Source organism: Alligator sinensis, unplaced genomic scaffold (assembly GCF_000455745.1).
Source record: "Alligator sinensis unplaced genomic scaffold, ASM45574v1 scaffold1500_1, whole genome shotgun sequence".
In the NCBI taxonomy this organism is placed as follows: Eukaryota; Metazoa; Chordata; order Crocodylia; family Alligatoridae; genus Alligator; species Alligator sinensis.
In genome coordinates, this window is record NW_005843224.1 from 224,837 (window position 1) to 236,096 (window position 11,260).

The 11,260-nt window shown below is 48.5% G+C and overlaps 1 non-coding gene across 1 annotated transcript; it reads left to right on the forward strand.

The window, feature by feature from the left end:
• The first annotated feature begins 570 nt into the window (after positions 1 to 570).
• TRNAW-CCA lies at positions 571 to 640 on the forward strand. Its single transcript has one exon. It is a non-coding gene; the product is annotated as a tRNA-Trp (tRNA).
• Positions 641 to 11,260: the final 10,620 nt, after the last annotated feature.

Consider the following 11,260-nt stretch of genomic DNA (forward strand, 5'->3'; position numbering starts at 1 on the left):
ATCCTGCAGCTCCATTCTCCGTATGAAGAGCTGGGCACCAATACTACAGACATAGAGAGCTGCTAGGATCAACTAAGCAACGCTCATTGCAGAGCAGGGAATTGGTCTCTGATGATGGGTTGGGGAAGTGAGAAGGATGCCTAAAAGCCGGCGGAACAGTGTTGGGGGGAAGATTTCTCTCAGGTTTGCTCCTTCTTGAGCACATGCTGCCATTGTTTGATTATAATTTTTAGTGGTACAAGTATGAGATGGCAGGTGACAACTACGACTCTCAAGTCAGTGGGCAGTTCATTCTCTTTGCACTTGGTTGCTGTAGCTTAGTTTGGCAGCTCTTTGAATGATACAACCTATATTTCAGGGAGAAGCTTAAGTAAGTTGTGCATTAAAATCATGCTGAGGTTCGGCTGTGTTTTTTTGATTTCTGTGAAAGTCACAGGCACCGTAAGGAAAGTCTGGAAAATTCACTGAAATGGGCACTTGGAATAAGGGAGGGTGCAAAAGCCCTACATGTACCAAGTAGGAGGACTTTGGGAACCAGTTATAAAAAGGAGAGAGAGAGTCTAAGCACTTGGCCCCATGGTGCAATGGTAGCATGTCTGACTCCAGATCAGAAGGTTGTGTGTTCAAATCACACTGACCACTGCTTCTTCCTTCTTAGCAGTTTCTGAGTTCCTGGCCGACTCTCACCACTTGTGGTGCTTTCTGTGCTGTGTTAGTGCTGAGGCTGTGAGCAGATGCCAAAGGAGCTCCCTTTTGCAAAACTAGTAAAACACCAGGCCTCAAAGCCTGGTGCAGATGGAAAAGTTGTCTGGTGTGATGCAGTAGTCTAGGAAACTTTAGAGTCACTAAGGGTGCATACATGCATACTAAGTTGACTTAAGTTGGCTTAACTGTCAGAACATTATTATTATTATGTGTGTATGCATGCTACAGTACCATAGATTTAGTAGATTTCATAGATGTTTAGGGTTGGAAGGGACCTTAGTAGATCATCGAGTTTGAGCACCTGCCCTGGGCAGGAAAGAGCACTGGGGTCAGCTGACCCCAGCCAGGTGCTTGTCCAGTCTCCTCTTACACACTTTCAAGGTAGCGGGGAGCACCACCTCCTTTGGAAGCCCATTCCAGATGATGGAAACCCTTACTATAAAGAAGTTCTTCCTGATGTCTAATCTAAATCTGCTCTCTGTGAGTTTATGGCCGTTGTTCTAAATCCACTCTAGATGGCCACTAGGTCCCCTCTTAACCTTCTCTTGTGGAGGCTGAAGAGATCCAGGTCCCTCAGTCTCTCCTCTTAGGACCTTACCTGCAGGCCCCTAACCATCCGAGTAGCCCTCCTCTGGACCCTCTCAAGGTTTTTCACATCCCTCTTGAGGTGCAGCACCCAAAACTGAACACAGTACTCCAGCTGTGGCCTTACCAATACCACATAGGGAGAAAGTATCACCTCCCCAGACTTTTTTGTGATGCACCTGCTTATGCATGATAGAGTGTGGTTAGCTTTACTGGTCATTTCATTACACTGATGACTCATGTTCGTGTTGGAGTACACTACGACTCCATGATCCCTTTCCGCTGCTGTGCTGCTTTGGAAGTCATCTCCCAGTCTGTAAGTGTGTTGAAGATTTCTTCTCCCTAGATGCAGTACCTTGCACTTATCTTTGTTAAACTGCATCCTATCTCTGCCCACTTTTCTAACCTGTCCAAAACTGCCTGAATCCATTCCCTGCTGACTAGTGTTTTGACTTTGCGTTACAACGTGGTGTTGTCTGTGTATTCGGACAGAGTGCTCTTCACGCCCTCATCCAGGTCGCTGATGAAGACATTGAGCTGCACTGGTCCGAGGACTGAGCCTTGGGGGACCCCACTGCCCACATCCTTCCAGATCAATACCGACCCATCTGCCACCACGCTCTGGGTGTGTTCCTTAAGCCAAGTCGCCATGTAATTATCTACATCGCAGCCGCTTAGTTTATTTATGAGAATGGGGTGAGACATCGTGTCTAAGGCCTTTTTAAAATCCAAGTAAATGACATCAACGTCTACTCTGGCGCCTAAGCATTTTGTGACCTGACTGTAAAAAGATACAAGATTAGTCAGGCAGGATCTACCTGCTATGAACCCATGCTGGTTGCCCTTTGGCATCCTTTTCCCTGTTGGACTTCCACAAATGTGGTCTTTAATAATTTTTTCAAAAGTTTTCCCAAGGTTAGAGGTGAGACTAACTGGCCTATAGTCACCGGATCCTCCTTCCTCCCCTTCCTGAAAATAGGGACTACACTGGCTCTTTTCCAATCCTCTGGGACCTGTCTTGAGTGCCACGAGTGCTCAAACAGTCCTGGCAGTGGTTCTGCTATGACACTGGCCAATTCCTTCAGCACCCTTGCATGAAGATGATCTGGGCCTGCGGACTTGAACACATTCAGCCCCTCCAAATGTCCCTATAGTAGGTTGGCGCTAGCTGTTGGTGGGTTGGTGTCCCTCCTGTGCTTGCATATCTAGTCCAATTTGAAGATTTGTCTTTTGTTCGTGTTCAGGAATACAGAAGCAAAAAACTCATTGCAGAGCTCAGCTTTGTCTCTCTTATCTGTCACCTACATATGTGTAGAAGTACTTCTTGTTATCTTTAATTTTGGTTGCCAGCCTGCGCTCCATTGCTACTTTGGTCTTCCTAACTGACTCCCTGCAAGTGCGAGCCAAGTAGGTATCGTCCTCCTTGATGGCAACCCTTTCATTCCAAAGTCTGTATGCCTCTTTTCTCACCACTAGTCTTTCCTGGATGTCTCTGTTCAGCCAAAAGGGTTTCTTGGCACTTTTGCCCCCTTTTATGTCCCCTTCTGTGCCTGAAGGATTGTTCGCTTGAGGAGTGACCACTGTTCCTGGACTCCTATGTCACCAATGCTCTTGTCCTTCAGTGCCTCGCTTACTAACCTCCTGAGCTCATTGAAGTTAGCCCTTCTGGGAGGTCTAGCACTTCTGCCCTACGGGGTATCCTTCCCACCATTTGCTGGATAGAGAATTTTAACAGTTGGTGGTCACTGTCCCCTAGGTTACCCTGTATCCACTGAACTCACACCAAGTCCATCACCAAGTCCAGTAAGGCATTTCCCCTAGCGGGACCATATACCTCCTGCATTAGGTGAAGGTCCTGTATGCAGGTTAAGAACCTACATGAAAGGTCATACCTAGCTGACTGCTCCACCCAGTAGGTCACCCATGACTACCTTGTCCCGTTAGTGTACTGCCTCTGAGAGCTGCCTTGGGAATTCGAGGTCTAGCTCATCGTCCTGGTGTGGCAGTCTGTAATAGACCCCCACGACCAAGTCCCTTTCCCCCAACCCCCTTGTATTCAGACCCACAGTACCCCAATCTGCCCCTCTTCTGATCCCATCTTGATTAAAGAGAATGTGCATTGATCCTTAACAGAGTGCAGCTCTGCTCCCCTCCACCCTTTTCCCCACACTGCTGCTTCTGTACAGCCTATAGCCCTCAATGCCTACTGACCAATTGTGGGTAGGGTCCTATCAGGTTTCAGTTAATCCAGCCATAGTCTAGTCTAGCATTAGTCCAACATTCAAAAAAGAGCCTCTGATTCTGAATGCCTGAAAATGGAGACAGCCCACATGCCCAGCTGCTTTTACAAAGCTCTTCCCTGTGCAGACAGTGCTATTTATTGGCTGAAACTTTGGCCTGGGCTTCAGAAAAATGGGATTCAACTGCACTCTCTTTCCACAGGCTTCCCGGGTGACTTAAGTTACATCTCTTCACTCCTGTGTGTCTCAGTTCCCTCCTCTATCGAATAGTGTTGATGATAACTAGCTCTTAAGCAAGGTGCTTTGAGATTATCTGGTGAAAAAGCATGTGTGTATGTGTGTTAAATTGATAAAAGTAACAAAACCCACCCCTCATTTCATACAATTTTGAAAATCTCAATCAATAAAAATCAAAATAAATGCTTGAAAATAAACATCAATTTTAGTGGCTGATATTTAAAAAAAAAATCAAATTCTGCCAAGCCTAGTTAGAGAGGTAGTTAGGAAGATCATACAGTAATTACAGCAGCGCAGACAATACTCCAACATAGGGCAAAAATCACATGAACCACACAAACCGAGGATGACGTTACTCACCTTCCATATAACAGCCACATGTGCACAGCTGCTCAGGGTGACAGACTCGCAAGTCTCTCCCATACTGCCCTGCCCTGCTGTGTGTTATGGAGGTATAAGCTAGATTGTGTCCCTGGGCTGACTTCTGATCCTTAGGAAGCCTATCTCTCCTGCCCCTGACCAGACCATACATGTCCAGTGGAGAAAGCCTTGCAAGTTCAGAGTAATCACCTGGTTAGCAAGATAATGGAGATCCACTGTCTAAAGGAAAAGGCAATGCTGGTGGTTTCCAGCTGCCCTGAGGTCACTGTTGGAATGAGCTCAGAATAAGCCCAACCCAATCAAAGAATCCAGGCAATCAGTCCTTTGAGGCTGCAGGAAAGCAGGCCCCACCTGTAACAGGCTCAGATAGCAGCCCTGGGCCTAGCAGGTCCTACTTGAGTAATCAGGGCATCCAATGCCCTGTGGAGGCACAAAACATTGCTCCAGCCTTTAAAAGCAAGTCCCAGATGGCAGTAGAGTGGTTGGAGAAAGGCTCTTGACCTTCCTTGGCTTTTGCTTACCTGCAATTCTAGCTCTAACTCACTCCTGGCCTGCCCTGGGTTGTCCTAGGCTCCCAACTTACCTCGAACACAGGTCTTGACTTTAAGTTTACTATAGCCCTGGTTTTGATGCCTGGATCTCTGCAAACCCAGTTGTTGGACATTGTCTGATTTATCAGGTAACCTTCCTTTGGCTGCCCAGGCCCTGGTAATGATGCTTACCACAGGTTGGCAGGGTACGAAACAGAAACAAGGTTTCTTACAGGGGACAGAAAGAACACAAGAGAACAAGGAGTTGTCAGGCTAGAGCTGAGCATGCAAAAAGAAAACAGAAACACCTCACCCTGGGCTCTACCTTGAAGAAGTTTTCGGTCAGTTTTGTGGATTCGAGACCATATAATAATGGAACCAATCCAAAGAGTCACTGGTTGGGAACTGGTTCACAGCTGTGTGATGTGCTGTTGCTCCAGCAGCTTGGGGTAAGAGTGAGCATGCTGTTTATCCTGTCTTGCATGCGATAAGGGGTGCTTGCCCTCCTGATTTGGGGCTTGCACAGGGTGGGTGTCTTGTGGTTTTGGACATTTTCACTTTTGCCCTTTCACTTCTTTCCTCAACATGAGCTCCATAACTTTCAGTAGCCTCCGAATGACTGAAGGCTGCAGAGCGTTGTCTGGGCTTGGATGGCAGGGGGAGGTTTAGGGACGTGAGGGCTGGCTTCATGGCTCAGGGCTAAAGAGAATTCGTTTAGGAACGATGAGCTCAATTCTCACTGGAGCCTTCAGGATCATTTCTGTTCTCAGTGATGGCAGATGACAGACAAAGAAACAATGGTTTCAAGTTGCAGGAAGGGAAGTTGAGGTTAGGAATTAAGCAAAACATTCTCCTGAGGAGGGTATTAAAGCACTGGAACAGGCTTTCCAGAGAGGTTGTGGAATCTGCAGCCTTGGTGGCTTTGAAGACCCAGGTGGATAAAGCCTTCACTGGGATGACGTAAGTGGGGCTGGTCCAGTGCACTGCACCAGTGTTGCCTCCCCTCTGGACCTTTGCAACAGGTATGAAACTCTTCCAGCCCCAGTCGAGCCAGCACAGCTACCAGCTCCTGCAGGCAATGTAGGCTTATCCACAGCTACTGTCCCTGCTCTCCCTAAGACCACTCGTAGAGTGCCTGGGGGCACAGGTGGTGTTTTCCTCAATCATCCCGGTTTTGGGCTATGGGCTGATGAGGGAGAGGAAGATGGAGGTAGTTAACCAAAGACTGTGGTGCTGGTGTCATCGTTAAGGCTTCGGCTTCCATGATCACAGACCGCTCTTTGGTGAGAGAGGCAGTGGTCTACTGGGAAGAGACGGCCTCCACCTCACTGTGCTGGGGAGGAGACTCTTCTCAGCCAGACTGGCCGACCTGCTCCACCGGGCTTTAAACTAAGCCTGAGAGGAGATGGGGGGACTACCACCACAGCAAGCCCACTGGGCAAGTTTTGCAAATCCAGGAAGCTAAGGCACTCAAGGGAGCCCACCCTGACCCCAGCCCCAGAACAATGTGTAGGGAAATGGGACACTTACGTGCCTGTACACCAATGCCAGGAACTTGGGGAATAAGCAGGAGGAACTGGTCCTCCTGCGAAACAAGAATGACTAAGATCTCATAGGGATAATGGAGACCTGGTAGGACGCCACCTATGACTGGGCCACAGGTATAGATGGCTATACCTTGTACAGGATAGACCATGTAGACAAAAGGGGTGGGGGGGTAGCTCTCTACATCAAGGAAAGCTACACATTCCTGCAAGCCAACATTGGCACCCAGGGTGGAGGACTAGAGACTCTCTGGGTTAAAATCCATGGTGAACATGGCACAGGGGACACAATGGTGGGAGTCTTCTACAGACCTCCTAGCCAGGATCAAGAGCTCGACCAGGAATTTGCCAGGGAACTGGCTGAGGTTGCATGCTCCCAGTGCATGGTTGTCATGTGAGATTTTAACTACCCATATATCTCATGGGAAGAGCACTCAGCCAAATCTGAATGGTTGCAAAGCTTCCTCATGTGTGGATGAGCTCTATCTGACTCAAGAAGTCTATAGACTGACGAGAGGCAAGGTGCTGCACGACCTGGTACTAGCAATGAGGCATGACTTAATCAGCAACCTAACAATTGAAGGGAAGCTGGGAGACAGTGACCATGAGCTGATCACCTTCACCATCCACTGTAAAGCTGGCAAGTGAGTCAGCAATGCAGAAGTCCTCAACTTCAGGAAAGTTGACTTTAACACCTTAAGAGGCATGTTGGCAAGACCCTGAGGGACCATGACCCAAAGGGGAGGGGAGTTCAGGATGAGTGGTTGCTCCTCAAGGGAGGGATCCTGAAAGCACAAGCAATGTCTATCCCCTCTTGGAGGAAAGGCAGCACATGGGCACAGCAGCCCCCTTGGCTCTTCAGGAAACTAGTGGACCTCCTGCGTCTAAAAAGTAAGACCTATAAAAGATGGAGGACTGGATCCACCTCAAAGGAGGAGTATTCTGCACTGGTCCAGACCTGTAGGGAGCAAACCAGGACAGCCAAGGCTGCGACTGAGCTCGAACTGGCTAGACATATCAAAGACAATAAAAAGGCCTTTTTTAGCTATGTGGGGAGCCGGAGGAAAAGCAAGGGTAACATTGGACCCTTGCTAAACCATATGGGACAGCTGATGCCCAGGAAAAAGCCAATGTGCTTAATGGGTATTTTGCATCGGTTTTTCACCAGCCCCAGGGCATGACCCATCTCAATACGGGATGAGACGGCCAGGATGAGGGAGAATTGTTGCCCTTTGTCGATGTAAACCATGTGAAGGAACACCTTGAGAGGCTGGACACCTTCAAGTCAGCTGGCCCAGACAGTTTACACCCCAGGGTACTTAAGGAGCTGGCAGGCATCATAGCTCAGCCAGTAGCATGGATCTTTGAGAACTTGTGGTGCTCAGACAATGTGCCTGAAGACTAGAAGAAGGCCAATGTGGTGCCTATCTTCAAGAAAGGGAGAAAAGTAGATCTGGGGAACTACAGGCCCATCAGCCTGACCTCTATCCTGGGGAAGATGTTGGAAAAAGTTATCAGAGACCATTCTTGAGAAACTGGCTGATGGCAACATTGTGAGGGACAGCCAGCACAGGTTTGTTGTGGGTAGGCCTTGCCTGACCAATCTCATGTCTTTCTATAAGCAGGTGTCATATCACCTGGACAAGGGAGAAGAGATTGACATCATATATCTTGATATTCAAAAAGCCTTCTATCTGGTATCCCATGATCATCTCATAGAAAAACTGGCCAACTGTGGCCTCAGCTACATCACAATCCAATGGGTGGGGGATTGGCTCCAAGGTCAGACCCAGAGAGTGGTAGTCAACAGAAGTAAATCATCGTGCTGCACCATGACCAGTGGGGTCCCCCAAGTTTCCGTCCTTGGACCTATACTCTTTAACATCTTTCTTAATGATGTGGACATTGGTGTCAGAAGTGGACTGGCCAAGTTCGCTGATGACACCAAACTTTGAGGTAAAATGGCCACACCCAAGCAAAGGATGGTGATCCCGGGCGACCTTGAGAGGCTCAGAAAATGGGTGGACCAAAACCTGATGGTGTTCAACACTGAAAAATGCAAGGTACTCCACCTTGGGAAGAAAAACCTGCAGCATGCTTATAAACTCGGCAGTGCTATGCTTGCTAGCACCATGGCCAAAAGGGACTTGGGGGTCATGATTGACCACAAGATGTATATGAGCCACCAAAGTGATGTTGCAGCTGGCAAAGTGAGCAAAATTCTGGCTTGCATCTATAGATGCTTCTGAATTAAATCCTAGGATGACATCCATCCTGCTGTACTTGGCCTTGGTGAGGCCGAAGCTGGAGTAGTGCATCCAATTCTGGGCTCCACAATTCATGAAGGATGTGGAGAAGCTTGAGAGAGTCTAGAGGAGTCTAGAGGAGAGCTGCGCGCATGATAAGAGGACAGGAGAACAGGCCTTATGACGAGAGGCTGAGAGCCATGGGACTCTTCAGCCTGCAAAAGTGCAGGCTCAGGGGGGACCTAGTGGCTGCCTATAAGTACATAGGGGGGTGCACCAGGATCTGGGGGAAGTCCTGTTCACCAGAGTGCCCCAAGCGATGACAAGGTCAAATGGTCACAAACTCCTCCATGACTCTTTCAGGCTGGACGTAAGGAAGAAGTTCTTTACTGTCTGAGCCTCCAAGCCGTGGAACAGACTGCCACCGGAGGTGGTGCAAGCACCTACTCTGATTCTTAGAGTCATAGGTGCTAGGGTCGGAAGGAACCTCAAAGGATCATTGAGTCCGACCCACTGCCTAGGCAGGAAAGAGTGCTGGGGCGAGTTGAAGCCACTCCTCTTAAAGACCCCCAAGGTAGGGGAGAGCACCATCTCCCTTGGAAGCCCATGCCAAATTTTGGCCACCGTTACTGTGAGGAAGTTTTTCCTGATATCCAGCCTAAATCTGCTCTCTGTCAGTTTGTGACCATTGTTTCTTGTTACCCCAAGAGGTGCCCTGGTGAACAGAGCATCTCCGATCCTTTGCTGCATCCCCCTAATGAATTTGTAGGCTGTCACAAGATCCCCTCTCAGCCTTCTCTTGTGGAGGCTGCAGAGGTCCAGGTTCCACAATCTCTCCTCATAGGGCTTGTCCAGTAAGCCCCTAACCATATGAGTGGCCCTCCTCTGGACCCTCTCGAGTCTATCAACATCCTTTTTGAAGTACAGAGCCCAAAACTGGACACGGTAGTCCAACTGCATTCTGACAAATGCCACGTAGAGGGGAAGTATCACCTCCTTGGATTTATTTGTCACGCGTCTGCTGATGCATTATAAAGTGCCATTAGCTTTGCTGATGATTTTGTCACACTGATGACATGTTCATCGTGGAGGGTCACTTCCCGGTCAATACATGTGCTTGATATCTTTGCACCCTAGGTGCAGCACTCTGCATTTGTCCTTGCTGTACTGCATCCTATTGTGTGCTACCCACTTTTCTAACCTGTCCAGGTCTGCCTGCAATCGTTCCCTACCGTCTGGAGTGTGCACTTCATCCCACAGTTTAGTATCATCTGCAAATTTGGACAGAGTACACTTCACACCCGCATCCAAGTCACTGATGAAGATATTGAAGAGTACGGGTCCAAGGACCAAGCCCTGCGGGACCCCACTACCCACATCCTTCCAGGACGATACCAATCCCTCTACTAACACTCTCTGGGTGCGACCGCTAACCCAATTTGCCACCCACCAGCAAATGTCAAATGTAAATGTCTGTGTCACAGCCTCTGAATTTATTTATGAGAATAGGATGAGATACCGAATCAAAGGTCTTACTAGAGTCCAAGAAAATCACTTCCACGTTTACTCCTGCATCTAAGCATTTTGTGACCCTGACATAAAACAAAACCAGATTGGTCCGGCATGGTCTACTTGCTACAAATTCATTCTGGTTTCCCTGCTGCATTATTTTTCCCACTACACTCCCACAAATATGAACCTTCATAATCTTTTCAAAGACCTTTCCAAGGATGAAGGTGAGACTGCCTGGCCTATCATTACTTGGATCCTCTTTCCTCCCCTTCTTGAAAATAGGGAGCACATTGGCCCTTTTCCAGTTGTCTGGGACCTGATCCTAGTGCCACAAGTGTTCAAACAGCCATGCCAGTGGTTCTGCTATGACACTGACCAATTCCTTCAGTCCCCTCAGATGCAGCTCATCCAGGCCTGCTGACTTGAACACACCCAGTCCGCCCAAGTGACTCTGCACTGAGTCAGAATCGACAATTGGTGGGCTGGTGTCCCTCTGACGCCCATCTAAGAACCCATGAGGAGACTTATCTTGAGCCCTGTTCAGGAACACTGAGGCAAAAAACTCATTGAATAGTTCAGCCTTGTCCCTCCTCTGTCACTAATTGCTCCTCCTTGTTAGTAGGGGTCCTATGCTGCCCTGTGCCTTGCTTTTCCTCCCTACATACCTAAAAAAAGACTTTTTGTTGTCTTTAATTTGTGTTGCCAGCCTCAGCTCTGTAGTTGCTTTGGCCTTTCTAACTTCTAAGTAGGTGCGCTCCTCGTTGGTAGTTTCCTCCTGCTTCCACCGCCTAGATGCCTTCTTTATTGCCTTTAGGCTCCCCTGGATTTCCCTGTTTAGCCAAGGAATCTTTTTGGCTCCTTTCCTCCTTTTCCCTCATACTGGGATAGTCTTCCTGTGTGCCCGAAAGATCATTTCCTTGAGGAACAACCACCCTTCCTAGACTCCCATCTCTCCAAAACGCTTCTCCAGCAGTGTGTCATTGGCTAGACTCCTAAGCACACTGAAGTTAGCCTTCCTAAAGTCAAGCACTTCCACCCTACTTGTTATCTTACCCACCCTACGCTGCACGGTGAATTCGATTGATTGGTAGTCGCTGTCCCCAAAGTGACCACGAATCTGCAGCTCGCCTAACAGGTCCTCCCCTGTAGCCAACACCTAGTCCAGTAAGGCATTCCCTCTAGTGGGACCGTATACCTCCTTCACTAGATTCATAGATTCATAGATTCATAGATGTTAGGGTCGGAAGGGACCTCAATAGATCATCGAGTCCGACCCCCTG